This window comes from Symsagittifera roscoffensis, chromosome 4 (assembly GCF_963678635.1).
Source record: "Symsagittifera roscoffensis chromosome 4, txSymRosc1.1, whole genome shotgun sequence".
Classification (NCBI taxonomy): domain Eukaryota; kingdom Metazoa; phylum Xenacoelomorpha; order Acoela; family Convolutidae; genus Symsagittifera; species Symsagittifera roscoffensis.
In genome coordinates, this window is record NC_087065.1 from 5,889,740 (window position 1) to 5,911,320 (window position 21,581).

Genomic DNA, 21,581 nt, shown 5'->3' on the forward strand with positions numbered 1-21,581 from the left:
TAATCTGACCGACGTATTGCGTCACTTTCAAGGGAAATCATATCACCCAGATAGCAGAACTCTTTGACAGTACTCAGGGTTTCAAAATGATTAATCCTTAGAGTAGCATTCTCGTTTGAGTGATAACTAAAAGGATGATTGCATCTTGGACAAACATAATTAGTATTGCTTAAATAATTTTCTCAGGCGATTATTTTTTTTATGCATCCATTGATTATAAGAATTGCAGCGCATTGAATTAGCCGACTCCCTTCAGACTACAAGCACATGGATATTTTCCGGTTTTTTGAGGAATAGACTATTGGCCTGAAATCAAATGCTTTGTCTTATCCTTATTGATTTTTAAAACGAGTTTTAGCAAGCCTTGTTCCAAGTATTTAGCTCTCAATAGACTGGGATTACTTTCAGGGGACATCAAAAGGTCATCTGCATATAGCATATCCCATAGTACCATAGAACGACAGTTTCTCGTAGTCTCTTCCATTACAATTATAAACAACAATAGGCTAATTCCGGTCCTTGATGCACGCCTACTTTATTTTCGAAGCAATCACTGCATATTGCGGGCCGGCGAACTCTGGTTTTTGACTCGAGTAGAAGCAAATTATTAGTCGTACTGGATTTTCGGGAACCCTGTTGCTTCAAAGCCCATGGGATCAGTTCCCTGGGAACACGGTCGAAGGCTTTTTTCGAGATGATTAAGTATATGGTGCGGGTTTTTATCTTTTCCGCAAACAGTTCCTTCAAATGTCTAATAAGAAAAACGGCAGCGGTAGTTGATTCACCACCAATACAGCTAAATTGCATATCATTTAATTTTATCAATTGTCTCGTACGTTTTTATAAATGTTCCAGTAATCGGATGCCTCTGTAGGATCAACATTCTAACGGATCGCCTTTTCCTTTGTAAAAAGTAACAGTTTCAATTTCGCTCAAGTCGAAGTTGATTAGAACAGAGACCCATACTTCCTTAAGGATTTCAAGAAGTCCAGCAAGTCTACAACCTCCGGCAAATTTTATCATGTCCGAAACTAGCCCTGTTGGTCCTAGGCTTTTCTTATTTTTCATCTTTTTCAGTGCATGTGCCACTTCTTGGAGAGTAAAAATTCCTCCAATGGGCCAACCACTGGGGGACAGCTTCCGTTTCAAACGGATTTGTTTCAATTAAAAAATTCGAGAAGTAGCTTTGCCACTACGAGAGAACATCTTGGTCACAAGTAAGGAAGATTCCATCACATTTTTAATGAGTTTGACTCCAACTTCATCATTTTGATTATTGTTCAATTGTACGGCAAGGCGGAACACCCTATGACGTGTCCGCGTTTTTGACAGATCTTGACACCATTTCTGGTTGGATTCTTTTTTAGCTTCAGCAACTAGCTGTTTCACGAGTGTGTTCTTCCTCCGATAAATCACCAGCGCTTGCTGATTTCCAGACTTCTTCCCTTTTTTGAACAAAAATCTGTTCTTTTTAACTCGTTTGCCTATTTTTCCTTCCATCACCATCTTTTTCGCTTTCTCGCTCGTTTTTAGGTTGTTTCGCCCCATACGTTTTTCGCTTCTTCTAGAAATGTTGATTTGAAATTTTCCCAGTTGGACTGTATTTTATTACTTTCTAGCTTGTTTCTTGATACCTCTTTCTACTTGATTTGGTTTTCTGTTTCATTTAATTTAGTTTCATTGGTTTTGATTTTTAGCAGCAAATGGGAAATCACACTTTTAGATAGAAATCACACACAACAATTCTGTGCTGAGCAACACGATAATCGCCCTTGATAACCTTCAAATTTTTGACACAACTTCTCTGCGACGATCGTGTTAGAATGAAAACATGGATGGAGTTTCCTCCAATCTTAAACATACAGTTATCATCTTTGAAACAATTTTTAGAGAAAGTGTCTAGGACGGTTAGTTTTTGTGTATGGCAGAAATTGATAAGTCTCTGACCATCCCAGTTTTGAGTACAGAAGCAAAATGGGCCAATTTCACAGTCAAAACAATGGCGCCACCCTCCAATATGACCATTCAAGTCACCAAGTAGGAAAGTATATTCTTGGTCATGTAGAGATAACATAGTATCTTCTAGAGTGTTATAAGTATCTTCTTTTTCCGAATCATCTCTACCAGCTTGTGCTGCACACGCAGATACGAAATTACTCACAGTATGCCTTAAAATAGGTTAAAGGCGCATAACACGTCATTTACTCTACTGACTCCCAGTGTTTTCAATAAGTCGACCATTGATGGCTATTGCAACACCATTTGTGCCTTCTAAGTCTCCTTGGCAGAAAAAATTAACTTTGTGGTTTCCATCTCCAAAACAAACTGTTTGAGCCGCTCCCTTTGAAAAGATTTTCTATTAGACAGCACACAGATAATTTCTTTCTTTCTAGCGTTTCGCATATCTCAAGGCATTTTTCTTTTAGAGTGCCAACGTTCCAGGAGCATAATCGGGACGACTTGTTTTTTAGGGTGGGTTTTTGTCTTATTTATATTAGCATTAGTCACATTAGTAGTTGAAAACGTGAGACTCTTAGCACCCCCTCCCCATTTAAACGGCGCACGGGTCGAGGTCCATTGCCTGTTTGACTTTCCTTGAGTTGTTTGCAGCGGTGCCCTTTACCGAGCATTTTTCAGACCAAAGTCCTCATGGACCGGATGCCCTTCCTGACGTCCACCCTCCTCCTCTTTCCGGGTTTGGAACCACTAATTCTATCTTAATAATAAGACAGACCAAGCGGAGTTAAACAACTTAATTCAAAACTTTAAAAGTCAAATCCAAGTCTCTTACTTTTCGAATTCAAAACGGATTTTTTAATTCTTCCAGTTCTATTAACCTTGGAAAAAGGCAAATATTTTCAATAAAAATTAACGTATGGTCGAGGGAACTTGAAATTTCTCCACGACACCAGTCAGGCGGAGTGTGCCTACTGTTTTGGCTCCGGAAATAGATGAATACCCCACTGCTCTGAATTTTAAAATACTTAAAGCAGGTGGAAATATTATGATTTCACCCAGTAAAACTATATATTGATTTTTTGATCAAAAAAATGAAAAAAAAAAATGCAAATTTCTGTCTCCTGATCAATAAGACGATAAGAGATTAAAAGAGGACTGAATTCTAATAGCCGGTGCAGGGAACAACAAACGAAAAATGTTGCTGATGAGCCTGCCTGCATTTTTCAGTGACTCTAATTTCTTACGCTCAAACAGACGGCTGAAAAATTCTGAACCTGCAGGCAAGCTCAGACAAGGAGAAGATTTATAAAGAACTAATTTCTTCAATTTCGATCAAAAAACCTCAAATTACAACTAAAAGTATTTTGTTTTTATAGTCTCAGTTACTTCCAAGTTTAAAAAAACAAAGCTTGATTTACTTTAGTACAAAAAAAGTATCTGTTTCCTTGCCAGTTCCACGCTCCTGTGTCGGCCTTAACTACCAATCTTTCGGTTGACAGCCAAACTCGATAGCCGATTGCGCCACATCTTTTCTCCGTGAAACAATTCAAGTAAGTGATTGGACTGTAGTGGAAGTGAAAGGACATCAAAAAAATAGTTTTTTTTTCAAATGGTTTGCTTTCCAAAATAGGTTAACTTTGAGATACTTTACTGAATTTCACTCAAATCATTTTGTTGGAAGAGAACCAGAAACTGAAACTTTCTTCACCCATTGCAATTTCGATATTGTGTTTAGGGAAAAATGAAAATTGGGCTCTTAATTTTTTGTCCATTTGAAATCATGCCGCTTTTTTAATGATCTTTTTCATTTGAAGATGAGATTAAATCCATGTTTTTTTATCCGAATTTATTTTTACAAACAACTAATTTCTTCAATTTTTATCCAAAATCCTCTAATCGCAACAAAACTCCAGGTTGTTTCTATAGTCTCAGTTACTTTCGAGGTTAAAACAAACAAAATCATGGTTTCGTTTTGAACAAAATGCACGCTCCTGGGTGGGCTTGAACTACTAACCTTTCGGTTATCAGCCGAACGCGCTAGCCGACTGCGCCACAAGAGCTGAAAGTACGTCTAATCTCCTTGAAACTAACCATGCCGCTTTTTTGATGATCTTTTTCATTTGAAGATGAGATTAAGTCCATGTTTTGTTGCTTCCATTTAAATTTTTACAAACATTTAATTTCTTCGATTTTCATCCGAAATCCTCTATTCGGGACAAAACTCTTCTTTGTTTCACAGTCTGTTACTTTCGCGGTTAAAACAAACAAAAGCTTGCTTTTTTTGGAACCAAATGCAAGATTATTCCCTCCTCAGTTGCACGCTCCTTGGTGGGCTTGAACTCACAAACTTTCCGGTTAACAGCCGAACGCGCTAGCTTATTGCGCCACAAGAGTGTGCCAGTCGGTCATATTTGGAAGTTTGACCTTGAGAAAAACAAGAACGCTTAAATTTGGAGTGAAATTTGATTTTTCAAAATTTCGAATGGAGCCTGTCATGCACGATTTTCTCGCGATAACTGAAAACCGAAAAAGAGAAATCAGAACGATCGAGTAACAATCGCGGGAAAGTTGCCAGATAAAACAGTGGGAAATTGCTATTCGCAATGTCCGTCACAATAAAACTAGAGTAGAGCTGTCCCATCTGAAACAGAGACAAGCGTATTCCCGAGAACTGGACTATCATTGATCGACTGGATTGTTATTCGAATTGGACTAGAGTGAACCTTCGGTGGAAAGGTGGACAGCTTGAGTGTCCCAATGGTTCACGAGAAACTATATTCTAGAGTTAAAACTTGTCCTTGTTATTGAAACTGATAAACATTAAACTCATTTAGTTACATTATTTAATTCTCGAGTTGATTACCGACTTGATTATTCCCAGTTCTTGAGCGTGCTACGATGTGAGTACTCAATTTAAATTTCTAGAGTGTGTTTTATGATTATTATGTTGAGGTAAGGCGAGTTTTAGGTTGATCCATCTGAAATGGATCAAAGTTCCACTGTCTAATAAAAACTAACTTAACGGATTGTTCCGACCCGGTTTTTAACGGCGTCCATGTATTTTGGGTATCTAGAGACCTAAGTATGGGGACGTTCTTATTTCTAGAGTGGGGGGATACTTTGGTAGTAGCCTTTAAGATGTAACGGGTCGTAGTCTCATGTCACAAGCGAACCAAATTGGCTCCGACTGATTTGAGGTAGAAAAACACAAGAGATAGTGTCCCTGACTCTTGAGCCAATGGTTATAGGGCCTATTTTTCTTAAGCCTCATGTGTGACTACAGTAGACGAATGTTACATAGTGATTTTATGGCGCTCCTGGGTGTTTACGACATCAAGACTACGGAGTCGAACCCACTTGAGACAGCTTCGGGCTGCATGCCCATTCTAGAGTACCGGTGGTACGGTTCGGCAGGAACGTGCAAACCTTCCGGTTGTACCGTGATAGCTTTTTAAGAAAACTCGAGAAAACTTCCTGGTACGCTCTCCGAACGAGGCTTAGCTAACCGAGTAAAAGGGGGCAACTAGGAGGACAAAAACACGAGCAAAAAGACAAAAAGCGAAACAAAAACCAGAAAAGAATAGAAAAAGGAACAAAAAACCATAAAACGAAAAAAAGACAGTGACTTTGACACCAGATTAGTTGGATCAAACCTTTATATTAATTAAATAGTATACCCATACTGTTTTACAAGTTCGATCGTTTCGATCAACCTAGCAATTTAACCCAGTAACCTCAATAAAGTGCCCGAGTGTGGGGCGTTGTCAAGGGTTTTTAGATAGCTTGGAACTTAGCTGGACAACAAGGAGACTTGACTGGAAGAGGTGACCAGCCGAGTTGGAAAGTGGTTCAGGAGCACTTGAGCTGAACCAATAGGAGACTTGACTGGAAGAGGTGACCAGCCGAGTGGGAAAGTGGTTCAGGAGCACTTGAGCTGAACCAATAGGAGACTGGACTGGAAAAGGTGACCAGTCGAGTGGGAAAGTAGCCAAGAAGGATTTGGCAGTTCTCGAGTTCTCAAGTTGGGCAGAACGGGTATCGTTAAAATTCACATTACATTATAGGAAATAAGTGCAAAATTGGATAAGCGATATCCCCCGGTTTTGCGGAACGTTTTTACTTGAGCAGGCCTGGAGACAGGTCTACGGTTTTCTCTTGAGAGGTTTAGCACCCGGCGCTTAAGGTAATTTTAGGCTTAAGAAGGGGGGCTAAAAAGGGGGTAGGTTAGAAGGGGGGCTGGTTAAGTTAGAGGTTGGCGGTTATAATTTGTAAAAAGGGGGGACACATTAGAGTAACTAATAGCTCGGCATCGTCGACTTAGTTACATTAGATATTTACACGCGTTGGTCATATGAAGCGGATATCCAAAATTAGAATCAGGTTAAGGTAGGTACCCTGGTCGGATCGGTAGGGGGGAACGGACATAGACAGTTTTTGTGATACCCCATAAGATCGCTAGCAGGGGGGAAGAAAACGCGTGGCAATTAGGTAGCAGACATTTTTTCGATAGAAGGTAGACATTTGTCACCTTTGAATTTTAGGTGGGTTCATCTCGTTGTTTTTATTATTTTTTCTTGCTTAGATTTTTGTTGCATTTTGGTAAGGATTTGTGTTTAGTTTTTATACGAACAGGTGATCACAAGATACCTGCGCACAGGTTTTGGTTTCAAGTTGCTTGGAACATTGAAAAAGAGGTAACTAAAAAAGGGGGGTCAGCATTTGGCCACTAAGAGAGGGTTTTTGGGAAAATTTTACTAGAGCTTGAGTGGTGGTGCAAGGTACAGCGAATCAAGAAGTCCCTAAAACGAAGAAGAAAGAGGTCCCACCGCTCAAACACTTGTTAATAGTCTTGGGACAGTGCCAAAGAAGTCTTGGGACAGTGCAGTCTGGGGACAGTCTTGGGACAGTGCAGTCCTGGGATAGTCTTGGACCAGAGCAGTCTTGGTACAGTCTTGGGACAGTACAGCCTTGAGAAAATACAGTCTTGGGACAGTGGTCTTGGGATAGTGGTCTTGGGACAGTGGTCTTGGGAGACTAGTCTTGGGACAGTGGTCTTGGGACAGTGGTCTTGGGATAGTGGTCTTGGGACAGTGGTCTTGGGACACTAGTCTTGGGACAGTGGTCTTGGGACAGTGGTCTTGGGATAGTGGTCTTGGGACAGTGGTCTTGGGACACTAGCCTTGGGACAGGTCTTGGGACAGTGGTCTTGGGACAGTGGTCTTGGGACAGTAGTCTTGAGACAGTGGTCTTGGGACAGTGGTCTTGGGACAGTGGTCTTGGGATAGTGGTCTTGGGACAGTGGTCTTGGGACACTAGCCTTGGAACACTAGTCTTGGGATAGTAGCCTTCGGACACTAGCCTTGGGACAGTAGTCTTGGGACAGTAGCCTTGGGACACTAGTCCTGGGATAGTAGCCTTGGGACACTAGTCTTGGGATAGTAGTCTTGGGACACTAGCCTTGGGACACTAGTCTTGGGACACTAGGCTTGGGAAAGGGGTCTTGGGACACTGACAAAAAGTACTGGGACAGTACCGAACAGTCTTGGGACAGTATAAAGAAAGCCTGGGACGGTACAAAGAAGAGTAGGGACAGTAACTAGAAGTCTTGGGACGGTATAAAAATTGAAGTAAAATTACAATAAGTGTTTTGAGACAGAACAATACTAGTCGGAACCCGGTACGGTTGAAACCACAAATAAAGAAAGTTACTCGAAAGGTTGTGAAAGAGAACTGGGAACAAGGTTTTTATCACGTTGTATATTTCCTTTTAAGAATTTTTTCATAATAGATTTTATTCTTAGAATAGAATTGTGTATATAATAATATTGTAAATAAGAGCAATTGTAAATAGAAATAATGAGACGGAGTAGGGTACCGGTGCTCGAAAAAAGGTCAAGTGGATCAAACACGAAATATAACTCGTCGCTGCACGGAACGACATCAATGGGCCCAAGGAAAACAAAAGATAACTTTTCAGTTAGCATGGTCAGCACGAGGAGTAGTACCGAGAACAAGGCGAGAGAAGGTGCTAAAGACAAACAGGTGGAGCCCACAATTGAAATCGATCTAGAGACACCAGACCAGAGCGTAGATGAAGTGGAGAAGAAGACAACGGAATCCACACCGATGCCCCATATGGAAGATCAAAATCCAAAAACCGTGGAGTTTTCGCTGATAGACGCGTTGGAAGACACAACAGGCAATACCCGAGAAACGGTGAAAGACGACTCTCAAGTAAAGAAGACACCTTTCACAGAAAAGTTGGCGATGATGGTCGGAATGAAATCGAGAGACAACACGGCCGAAGAATCAAAAACTGAAAGAGCACGGACATTTGGGACAGTGAGCACGAAGGCGACAGAAGCCGACCTAAAGGAAGAACAAGCCAGAACAGGAGCGACAGCCGAAAACAAGACAACTGCTGATCATGAAACAGCTACTCTTGAGCTTGGAGACCTGATGACAAAACTAAATCAGATCGACAAAAAACTAAAATACAGTGAGAAAGATAGAGACTTAATAAGGAAAGAGTTGAAATACAACAAACACGAGTATCTGGATAGTTATTTTAACCTGGCTAAGGCCACAGACGAGAGACTCCAGCAGATGTCGGACAAGGTGGATGCCACCAATGAAGAACGAGATAAGAACATCAAAAAAGATATGCAACAGTTGAAAAACCGATATGATGACGTCAACAGCCAATTAGGTAGCCTAGAAAAGAGAATGGACACAATGAACAGGAATCAGGCCGAAAGATCGTGTGCAATACAGGCGAAATTGGATGCAATCTTGAGAAATTCTACCTCACAAGAAAGACCGGCAGCGGATCGTACGCAAGGCACCAGAGTTGACTTTGTGGAACCGCAAAGGAACAAACGGCAATCGACACCATTGCCTTTAAACCGGAATGCGGTAAGCATAGCACCAACGGCTGCTAAAACAATCATGAAAAATGGAACATCAAACACAACGAGTGGTCCGGGAGACTCAACAGCTAGCAGCAACGCAGGTACGGATGCCATGACGTGGGCAAGCACTTGGGAGATGATGAACAGGACTCTAGAGGCCTTCGCCACGAGGAACACTGACTCGAGCGATAGGAGAGACGGAAAATCAAGAAAAACTTTCAAGAAGCCAAAAGAATTCAAAGACGACTCCGATGGATGCATTGACACCTGGGTGGAAGTGATGAGATTACACCTAGAGCAAGATAACTTAAATGATGAAAGGCAAGCATGCACAGCCATACTCAGCAACCTGGAAGGCACGGCATTAAAATGCGTGGTTGCAAAGAAAGAAGAACGCGATACCGCGGACAAAATCTTCGAAATATTGCTGAATCGATTCGGGTTAGGCATGAAGGGTCACCAAGCGATGATGCGATTTGAAAAGAGAAGGCAGAGGGACGATGAGTCAATTGATCGGTTCCTAGATGACCTTGAGAGCTTGAGAAGAAGGAGTGACCCAGAGGAGTCGACAACCAGAAGAAACTTTAGCATTGCCTCGAAGTTCATTGATGGGGTAAAAAGTGATGACTTAAGAACAATGTTAGCAACATACTACACATTGTCGAAAGACAGCGCACCGACCCCAGAAGAAATGAGACAGAAATCAAGGGTATACATGCTGATGAAGCCCAATAAATACTCATATTCAGAAAACAGGAACACGCAAGGGGGAAGTCAACCTCAGAGGTCGTCATGGTACAAGCCTAGAGATGACATGGACAAGCGCAGATCATGCGCGAACTGCGGGTCGGCGGATCACCACGTGGCTGACTGCACAACATACAAACAAGGCATGAAGAGTCTAGGATACGCACCGGATGAGGAGGACATGAGCCAGATGGAGGAACACGAGTACTATAGTGGCTTAATCATCAAGATAGGAGCGAGATGCTTCTTCTGTAACCAAGAAGGGCACTTCAGAATGGATTGTCCCTTGTTCTGGGAAGCGGTCAAGGACCAGAGTCACCCCAAACTTAAGTTGGCATTAGCGGCGGTGCAGAATCAGCGGAATAGACAAAACGAGTTTGAATCTAGGAACTTAGGAGCACCAAGCACGGAATTGCCGACGAAAACAGTGAAAGCTGTAACACATGTTAATGGTGCGATAGAATCCGCAGCCGGGAACTCTCTAGAGATAAATTATGAGAAAGCGGCGACGGAAGCAATTACCAAAGTAAAACAGGATCTGGCTGCGAAAGAAATAGAGCAACGACTAAAGCTGGAGATCGAAAGACATAATTTCAACGAAGCATTAGCTGGATCAAAACCAACGCCAGAGGCTGTACCGGGCTCGACAAAGACCGGGAATTGTAACACTGTAAAAATGGTGACGGGAAAGCCATTCGGCATATCGAAAATCGGGGCTAGAATAATGTCGATAATCACAGTGGGCGGCCACGAGGTAACCAGAAACTTGAGCGAACCGAGCGACCAGACAATAATGCACATTGACGTGTACGCAGATTACTTGAGTTGTATAAGCCCACAAACGACTTCTAGAGCGTTGAGAGCACTACTCACTAGAGGGGGCAGCAAGTCGGTACGTGTTGATAACAGGTATACTGAAGCTTATGGTCCACACGAGGTGATGCTAAACGAGGAATCAACATCTATACCAAGACAATGATAACATGTGACGAAGACCTAATTGGGCAAATCTACGTAGGGAAAGAAGAGTTGAAAGTGAGATCGATTGGACACTGCGCCATGCTTGAAGAAGATGCGATGCACATCGGGACGGAGGCAGATGTGACAGGGCACGTGCTAGACATAAGTGGCAAAAAGACTCAGTTACGTGGGTTACTTGACACGGGAGTAGTCTTGAGCGTCATACCAATCGAAACTTGGGAACGGATGGGCTTTGACAAAGGTGATTTGATAGAATCGAGAATACGGCTGTCAGCTGCAAACAAAGGGGCGCTTCGGGTGCTGGGCAGGACGCCGATAATAGCCCTCAATTTGGGGGAACGTAACCTGTGGATGAGCTTTCTCGTGGTCGAAAACCTAGATGAATCTGACCAATTCATTTTGGGCAGAGACTTCATCAGGAATTTCGACGTAACGATTGATCTAAATAACGCAATGTTCAGGATACGGAACCCGGATAGGAGGTACACAATCAAACCGGTAAATTTAATAATGGCAAATGAAACCAAAGCACCGGTATTCTTGAGTAGGAGGGTGAGGTTAAAGGCGAATGAAGCGGCAATCGTAGGCTTGAGGATGAAAAATTACAATGAACTAAGTGACAACAAGCAAGTGTGTATAGTTCCGAATCCTAATAGTCAAAGTGCTGCTGTTTTAGGAAGATCCTTCTCGATAACGAAGAGCGGCCTCTGCGTCAGTGTCTTGTTGAATACTCTTGATATACCGATCACGATACAGAGAGGGAGGAAACTGGGATATGCATTACCGGTTAAAACCCGATATGAAACAACTGAGAACTCAAAACAAAATGCAGTTGTTGATTGTCCCAATCATAGGGACAAAATTTGTATCTTGAGACGATTGCAGAAAAAAAAAGATTCTTCAGGTCTTGTTAAATCACTTAAGTCAGAGACGGACGATGGGCTGTCGAGCTGTTCGAACTTTCCAGAGCGGCCCACACTAGATGAAATGCAAACTGATAAACCGGTTCTGCCGGAGATTGAACAATTGAGGGGCAAACTGAAAGATGAACAGCTCGAAGCCATCAAGGACGTACTAGAGCGGAACGAAGAAGTTTTTTCGAGGCATAAAGCGGATATCGGGTGTTGTAATTTTGTTGAGCATGAAATAGAACTTGAGGAGGACGCGGTACCGCACAGGGAGGGGGCGAGGCGCATGACCCCACACAAATCGGAGGCATGTAGAAAAGAAATCGAGACGTTACTAGAGTATGACATGATAGAACCATCCAAGTCACCGTGGGCGTGTGGAGTAGTGATGGCCAAAAAGAAAGGCGACCAGTTGAGGTTTTGTTGTGACTTTCGATACCTGAACTCCGTCACGGTGAAGGATGCCTATCCCATACCTAGGATTGATGAGAGCCTCTCGAAGTTAGGTGATGCAAAATTTTTTACGACTCTTGATTTAGGCTCGGCCTTTTGGCAGGTACCACTAAGGAAGCAGGACAGGGACAAGACAGGGTTTGCCTGCGAGTTGGGTCTGTTTCAATGGAAACGGATGCCGTTTGGACTTTGCAACGCCATAGCCACGTTTCAGCGGTTGATGGCACACGCGCTGATAGGCGTGACGAAGAAGTATGGCAATCTGGTAATGCGCTACGTGGATGACGTGGTAATAGCGACGCCCACATTGGAAGACCACATTGAGAGACTTGACGAAGTGTTCGCATGCATGAAAAGGTCGGGGCTAAAGTGTAAACCATCAAAGTGCGAGATACTCAAGGCCTCAATGAAATACTTGGGCAGGATGGTAGACAAGCACGGCATCAGACCTGATCCGGACGCCGTGGAAGCAGTCCTAACCTGGAAATCACCGAAGACAGAACACCAGTTGATGAGCTTCCTGGGTTTCGCTAACTATTATAGAGAGTTCATCAAAGGCTATGCGGACAAGGTATACCCGATGCAACAATTAATGAGACACAAGGGCAAGAAGTTCACGTGGAACAACGCAGCAGAAGAGTCATTCCAGAGAATAAAGAAAGAGCTATGTGAGGCACCAGTACTGGGTATGCCGACTGAGAAAGGGATGTACGTGCTGGACACGGATGCGTCGGTAGTCGCGATTTTTGGAATTCTCCATCAAGAACAAGAATGGAATGGGAAGTTGGCATTAGCGGCGGTGCAGAATCAGCGGAATAGACAAAACGAGTTTGAATCTAGGAACTTAGGAGCACCAAGCACGGAATTGCCGACGAAAACAGTGAAAGCTGTAACACATGTTAATGGTGCGATAGAATCCGCAGCCGGGAACTCTCTAGAGATAAATTATGAGAAAGCGGCGACGGAAGCAATTACCAAAGTAAAACAGGATCTGGCTGCGAAAGAAATAGAGCAACGACTAAAGCTGGAGATCGAAAGACATAATTTCAACGAAGCATTAGCTGGATCAAAACCAACGCCAGAGGCTGTACCGGGCTCGACAAAGACCGGGAATTGTAACACTGTAAAAATGGTGACGGGAAAGCCATTCGGCATATCGAAAATCGGGGCTAGAATAATGTCGATAATCACAGTGGGCGGCCACGAGGTAACCAGAAACTTGAGCGAACCGAGCGACCAGACAATAATGCACATTGACGTGTACGCAGATTACTTGAGTTGTATAAGCCCACAAACGACTTCTAGAGCGTTGAGAGCACTACTCACTAGAGGGGGCAGCAAGTCGGTACGTGTTGATAACAGGTATACTGAAGCTTATGGTCCACACGAGGTGATGCTAAATATAGATGGAATCAACATCTATACCAAGACAATGATAACATGTGACGAAGACCTAATTGGGCAAATCTACGTAGGGAAAGAAGAGTTGAAAGTGAGATCGCTTGGACACTGCGCCATGCTTGAAGAAGATGCGATGCACATCGGGACGGAGGCAGATGTGACAGGGCACGTGCTAGACATAAGTGGCAAAAAGACTCAGTTACGTGGGTTACTTGACACGGGAGTAGTCTTGAGCGTCATACCAATCGAAACTTGGGAACGGATGGGCTTTGACAAAGGTGATTTGATAGAATCGAGAATACGGCTGTCAGCTGCAAACAAAGGGGCACTTCGGGTGCTGGGCAGGACGCCGATAATAGCCCTCAATTTGGGGGAACGTAACCTGTGGATGAGCTTTCTCGTGGTAGAAAACCTAGATGAATCTGACCAATTCATTTTGGGCAGAGACTTCATCAGGAATTTCGACGTAACGATTGATCTAAATAACGCAATGTTCAGGATACGGAACCCGGATAGGAGGTACACAATCAAACCGGTAAATTTAATAATGGCAAATGAAACCAAAGCACCGGTATTCTTGAGTAGGAGGGTGAGGTTAAAGGCGAATGAAGCGGCAATCGTAGGCTTGAGGATGAAAAATTACAATGAACTAAGTGACAACAAGCAAAGTGCTGCTGTTTTAGGAAGATCCTTCTCGATAACGAAGAGCGGCCTCTGCGTCAGTGTCTTGTTGAATACTCTTGATATACCGATCACGATACAGAGAGGGAGGAAACTGGGATATGCATTACCGGTTAAAACCCGATATGAAACAACTGAGAACTCAAAACAAAATGAAGTTGTTGATTGTCCCAATCATAGGGACAAAATTTGTATCTTGAGACGATTGCAGAAAATAAAAGATTCTTCAGGTCTTGTTAAATCACTTAAGTCAGAGACGGACGATGGGCTGTCGAGCTGTTCGAACTTTCCAGAGCGGCCCACACTAGATGAAATGCAAACTGATAAACCGGTTCTGCCGGAGATTGAACATTTGAGGGGCAAACTGAAAGATGAACAGCTCGAAGCCATCAAGGACGTACTAGAGCGGAACGAAGAAGTTTTTTCGAGGCATAAAGCGGATATCGGGTGTTGTAATTTTGTTGAGCATGAAATAGAACTTGAGGAGGACGCGGTACCGCACAGGGAGGGGGCGAGGCGCATGACCCCACACAAATCGGAGGCATGTAGAAAAGAAATCGAGACGTTACTAGAGTATGACATGATAGAACCATCCAAGTCACCGTGGGCGTGTGGAGTAGTGATGGCCAAAAAGAAAGGCGACCAGTTGAGGTTTTGTTGTGACTTTCGATACCTGAACTCCGTCACGGTGAAGGATGCCTATCCCATACCTAGGATTGATGAGAGCCTCTCGAAGTTAGGTGATGCAAAATTTTTTACGACTCTTGATTTAGGCTCGGCCTTTTGGCAGGTACCACTAAGGAAGCAGGACAGGGACAAGACAGGGTTTGCCTGCGAGTTGGGTCTGTTTCAATGGAAACGGATGCCGTTTGGACTTTGCAACGCCATAGCCACGTTTCAGCGGTTGATGGCACACGCGCTGATAGGCGTGACGAAGAAGTATGGCAATCTGGTAATGCGCTACGTGGATGACGTGGTAATAGCGACGCCCACATTGGAAGACCACATTGAGAGACTTGACGAAGTGTTCGCATGCATGAAAAGGTCGGGGCTAAAGTGTAAACCATCAAAGTGCGAGATACTCAAAGCCTCAATAAAATACTTGGGCAGGATGGTAGACAAGCACGGCATCAGACCTGATCCGGACGCCGTGGAAGCAGTCCTAACCTGGAAATCACCGAAGACAGAACACCAGTTGATGAGCTTCCTGGGTTTCGCTAACTATTATAGAGAGTTCATCAAAGGCTATGCGGACAAGGTATACCCGATGCAACAATTAATGAGACACAAGGGCAAGAAGTTCACGTGGAACAAGGCAGCAGAAGAGTCATTCCAGAGAATAAAGAAAGAGCTATGTGAGGCACCAGTACTGGGTATGCCGACTGAGAAAGGGATGTACGTGCTGGACACGGATGCGTCGGTAGTCGCGATTTTTGGAATTCTCCATCAAGAAAAAGAATGGAATGGGAAGACAGTCTTGAGACCAATAGCGTACGGGAGCAAAGTCCTGAGTGACACGGAAATGAAGTACGGAGCACCGAAAGCAGAGATGTTCGCGGTGGTTACCTTTGTCGAGAAATACAGGGCATACCTGGGCAGTGAGCCATTCAAGTTGCGAGTCGACAATCGAGCACTGAGCTAGCTGAAGACGTACTCAATGGACCAAAGTTACATTGGGAGGTGGATAGTTCGCCTGGACGGATACAACATGATAATTGAGCATAGAACACGAGATAAACATCAGAATGCCGACAGCTTGAGTAAGAAGACGGAGTTCTATGAGAGACAAGAGCAAAGAGAGGCAGACAGACCTGAAATCAAAGCAAAGATGGCTTCTCCTTCATGGACAAGGAAACGTACGACAGTCTTCCACTCACGAGATGGCTGGACAAATCAGGCAAACCGATTGAAGATCATCCTGAATTACCTAAAGAACCTCCAGAAAAGACCATCTTGAAGAAGAGCAGAAGGATTCCGATAGAAATAATACTAAAGTCGAAGATCGTGAGGGAGACGCTCAAGGCAAAAGGCTATGATCTTAACCAGGTAGAAGTAGGAACTGCACAGATAGATGATGACTTAATGAGGTTGCTCGAGAAACTATCAGATGAGAAGCCCGTGATCCAAGAGAAGGGTCAAGAGGAACCGGAAGTCACTATACTTCGGAGAAAAGAAACAGTGAACAATACTGACTCCTCAAGAGGAAGCGTCACGGACAGCAAAGATGTCGTGCGGTCACTAGTTGACAAAATCCCCGAAAACATTCTGGAGCAGACCAAGGTTAGGAAAAAGAAAAAGACGTTCAAAGAAGATACTGAACACCTGGGACTAGGTCAAGAGTCCGGGGAGTGTTCCATGTTCACGGAAGAAGAAACCGGAGAGGGAAAATTGTCCGGGGAGCGTGAAGAATGGGATGAAGACTCGGATGAGAGCAGCGAAAACCAAGACAGTCTGTGCATGATATTGGCGGAAGAGAAGACAAGGCACCACGACAGGGAGTTACAGACGGATCCATCTTCAGGAACGTACAATCTGGACGTACAGGAGATACGTGGTGGCGAAGAACTTGAGAAAATTTCGGTTTCAAGGAAGCCATTCAGGGAATTATCATGCAACTCAAACGTCAGAACGAATCTGGTGCCAGAAGATGATATGAAAATCGTGAAAAAGATGATATGCGTGAAGCTGAGTGATGACATCCACAACCCTGGTGAGATGAATGGACAGATCATGGCGCTAAAGGAGCATGTCAAGGCAAGATATAGGCTGTCAGACCTAATAAGAGCCCAAAAGAATGACAAAATGACAAGTAACCTCTCCAAATGGATCCAGTCGGGGGTCAAGGAGAAGGGGGAACTCGAGGAAGACAGCTACAAGATCTTGAGCCAGTTCTACAAAGAGAAGAAAGACTTACTCTACCACACAGCTGATGGGGTGGTAGCATGCAAGAGGAAAGATGAGGAGAAAATATTACACAAACACAACCTCATCATACTGCCACAATTGTATCAAACGGAGGTGCTTTTCAGATCGCACGACCAGATGGGGCACCAGGGGATAGATAAAGTACAACAAAGGATACTTCACAGGTTTGATTGGCCAGGAATGAGAAAAGCTTGCGAGAGATGGGTGAATGCCTGCTTGGCATGCCTCCAGGTAAAAGACCCAAGGAAGATGAAGTTTCACCTCAAGTCCGTCGAGAGCTCAGAGTTCAATGAAGTGGTGCAGATAGACCATCAAAAAATCTGCATGACGGAGTCAGGATATAACCAGATACTGGTTATAATAGATCACTTCACAAAGTTGGCGGAAGCGGTTCCGTGCCAGACAGCCTCGGCCGAGGAGACATGTGATCATCTGATAACGCATTGGATATCGCGGTATGGTTGTCCAATGACTTTCCAGTCAGACAACGGCAAAGCTTTCGTGGGGGACTTGACAAAAGAATTGATGAGGAGATCGCACATTGCTCAAGCACACTCGACAACCTACCATCCACAGACCAACGGGTTGGTAGAGAGACAGAACAGGACACTGGTCAACATGTTAAGGGTGTACTGCTCAAGATACATGACGGACTGGGATAAATACCTGCCACAGGTAGTAGGGGCCTACAACAGTACACAGCACTCAACGACGGGCATCAGTCCCTTCATGATGTTGACGGGCAGGGAGAGAGCAATGCCTCTGACATTCTTTTACCCGGAATACGAGAGGAAAAGGACGTCGCCTCAGGCATACGTGAAAGAAGCGATCAAAAGACAACAGGAGCTAAACGAGCTATGCAGCAGGAACACGGCGCAAGCGCAAATGAGGCAACGCAGAAAATATGACGAAAAAATATTACAAGCAAAGCCATATGAGGTGGGCCAATACGTGTGGGTCTTTCAAAATGTCATACCGCCCAAGGGAACGAAGAAACTACTCAAGAAGTGGAGGGGACCATTCATGATAACGGAAGTTCATCAACAAGGACGGTTTTACCGCTTGAGTACTGGGCGAGCAGCACATTATGAAAATCTGAAGCCTCACGTTCCGTCCCCGGAGGACTGGTTCCGTCCCCGGAGCCTCACGTTCCGTCCCCGGAGGGTCTCGAGTACCTGGTGGTAGAGCCAGCGTGTGAAGTGAATGAAAAAGGCACCAGAGAGAAAAATGATGGTAATGAGAACTTGAGTTTGGACGACAATGAAAAGATAGAGGTGGAGTCTGAAGCAGGATCGTTTGTAGAAGAAGACTGGAACGACCCGGAGCAAGATGAGGTGCCGAAGTGGATGGAGCCAGATCGACCAATACCACCGGAACCAGGACTGGCAATCGTAAACGGACCGGCATGAGGTACAACAGATACGGGGATGACTTCTTGATCGATAAGATACAGCCAGACAAATTGGGCGAGGAACTACTGAGTGCAGGCGAACTGGAAGCCGAAGAGGAATGGCAGGTCATTGACGATGGTGGACACTATCCGCAGGAAGACTACTCGACACCAGAATTGGAGACGGATCTCGAACAGAGTGAGATAGAGAGGAGGGAGAACACGAACTTGAGGATACTAGAGTGGATGCGCGATGTCAAAGACGAGAGCCACGAAGGACAAAGCATTCAACAAGTCGACGTGTCATCGGCAAATTATAAGAAGACTGAGGACCCTCTTTTCGGATGGACGGCAACAGACAGGCCACTGGACATTCCTCCGGACAATTCAGACCTGACAACATCGACGGGGAAGTCGATAAATATTTTTGTCCGGGGAGTGGGGGTAGGACTTACCCACACCGAAAATTTGATGATAAAGAAGCTCAAGGAAGTGAGAGAAATAAGCGAATTGGAACTGGAAGAAGAAGAGCCCGAACCTACCATAGGTCGGAATTTCAAAAGGAAGTTTGAAATACCCAATGAGTACTCGGAAAACATCATGATAACGGATAGCGACTTCATCCTGTCAAACAGGACTAGCGCGATCTGCGTCACGGCGGACATGAGTTTCAATTCAAGATTGGAAGCTGACTTCAAAAGAGAGTAGCAGAATGTGGAGTTTCTGTTCAGACAGAGACCAGGACTGGGAGGGATGGCAGCGCTTCCACCATCAGTAGCACAAGTCCCGGGCAAATATCTGTGCTTCCTAGTGACGAGGGTCAATGACAGGAACACAATTGATCCCGAACACGTGATGTTGGCACTAACAAGACTACGAGACTTCCTGATTGAAAGAGGAATAGCGGAGGTCTCAATGCCGGTGTATGACCCAAACAGGGGCAAACTGAGCTCAAGGGAATTGTACGCTATCCTACACGTAGTCTTCGCGGAAACTGAGATAATGGTGTATCTGCACAAGAAATACTACTTGAGCATCGCCTGAGTTGGGGACACGGGGGTCTCGAGTTGGGCGTGAGGGAGGAGTCTTGAGTTAGGTACTGGGGTGCGGCACAGGTAAAGGGATCTTAAGACGCGATTGGCATGACAATTCATTTTAGAAGGATTAACGGTGCTAAAACATAAAATGAATCTGCATGCTTTTAAGGAAATTCCAATTGAATTGTTTTAGTGGAATGAAAATGATAAGATTTTAACCATACTGGTAAAAGGGGGGTTTCTAGGTTAGGAACATGACATATTAAGTCTTAATATGGTTTCTGTTTTCAGATCAAGTTTGATAAACAAAGATTGAAAATCCAATTATACTCAAGCGAGAGACAGAAAGGGAAATCTTGATTGAACTAGCGATAATCGACACCTGCAGCAAGTATTTGCAAGGAGACATTTCTAGAGAATTCTTAAGTTGGTCAATTCTTGAGTCGGTAAGGTAATTCTTGAGTCGGTAAGTAATTCTTGAGCTGGTTAATACTCGAACACATCCCGAAGTCACAGAAAATGGCAGACAGGTTCTGGAAATCCATGCCCGCGGCCCTGAAGAAGCCCACTCTCGATGAGCTGTACAGACGCCTGAGGGACCTAGATTATACCCAGATAGACGAGAGAATGGCGGTAATGCTGAATGCCATCCTCCAGTTGGAAGAACAGGGTGAGTGCAGGGAGTCTGCGACGGAGGCTGTCTTGATGGTCGGCTACACCACCGAGGGAATATCAAATCAGGAACAGACCAGATGGTTGTCTTGGAATGTGGATGGAGGAGTAAGGGGCTTTGACTTGGCGAGGAATCCTGGACTGAGTAACAATACCGAATTTGGCGCAGGAGAATTCCCGCTACCCACTAGGCCATCAGCAAGATCGACAGGCCAGAGCTCGAGTAAGGTGCCATCGATGACGCGAGCGCAACAGACGACTGAGGCATATCCGGATCTTGGTGTTCTAAAGAAAGAGCTCGAGAAGACGCAGAGGGAAAGGAACAAGGCGAACCTCGCTCTGGATCAGGCTAAGCTGGATCGGGAAAAGGCTCAGCTGGAAAGGGACCAGGCGGTCAACGAACGAGATCAGACTCTGAGGTTGCTTGAGATGCTGCAGGCTGAACATCAGCAGGAACTAAGGGTGCGGGAGAATGCCGCGAATTGTGAGCAACTGAAGTCGGAGATGGAGAGAATAGAACAACGACAACGTGAACTTGATGCACAGAAGGGAGCCAGGCCAAAGGAGCGAGTGGTTACTAGCTCGAGGCCAGAGTCACGCATGGAAGTGGATGAAGCCCCCAGGGCAAGAGGACGGTTCAACCTTGACCGCGAGGCTCGAGAACACATGAGTGAAGGGTTGGAAGTCTGGATACCGAATGAAGCAACGTCCTCCTTGCGTAGCTTGGAAACGCAACCCATACGCCCGCTGATGGATGTGGTACTGCCGGGATATACCCCAACCTCGACCTCGAGCGGCAGTCAGGTGAGCGGCAGCTCATCGCGTCTGAAGGAGCTGAGCGAGAGATTGCGGCAGAGAAGTCGTGAAAGTTCGGCAAGGGCGGAGCTTCCTCCAACGTGGAGGGAACAGCCGGTCAGGAGCGTCATGATCTCGAGTTATAAGAAGAACACCGAAAAGAGGTATCACAGGCACAATCGGCTGGATTGGAATGCGGAACAGAAGGCCAGGAGGGATTGCTTTCATGATGCAGCCTGGGTGGAATATCTTGCGCCACCCCGTGTGCCAGAAGGCGCGGTCCACCTGATTATAGGAGACAGCCTAGTGCGGGTGTTGACCCGGATCCAATCGCACTGGCAGACAGGAATCTTGAGTTTCGCTGGAGCTGCCACGCCACAGATATTGGCAACGCTTGAGATGCTAGGAATGACAAATGTATACACGGTGACCCTGATGATCGGAACGAATGATGTATCAAGGGGAGAAGCGAGGAAAGTAACGAGGCTGCACGACAAGATGAGCTGCCTTCTTGAGGAACTGAGGATCCAGATGGATCCCATCCTGTTGACAGTATGTACTGTCCCTTATAACATGAAGTTCGATCAGCACGCCTTGGAGATGAACGAGAAGGTGCGGAACCTAAACGGGGTGATCCGAGAAATCCACCGGAAGAATGTGCTCCCCATCAGATTGTTGGACTTGGCGGAGCGCATGGAGCAAGCGGGATTCCCTGAAGACA

General features: G+C 44.9%; 1 protein-coding gene and 1 non-coding gene across 2 annotated transcripts in view; both read right to left on the minus strand.

The window, feature by feature from the left end:
- The window catches only part of LOC134844216 (uncharacterized protein F21D5.5-like), a 190,112-nt gene that overhangs the window by 10,225 nt on the left and 158,306 nt on the right, over nucleotides 1-21,581 (minus strand). The window lies entirely within an intron of this gene.
- Nucleotides 3,946-4,019, minus strand: Trnai-gau (transfer RNA isoleucine (anticodon GAU)). Its single transcript has one exon. It is a non-coding gene; the product is annotated as a tRNA-Ile (tRNA).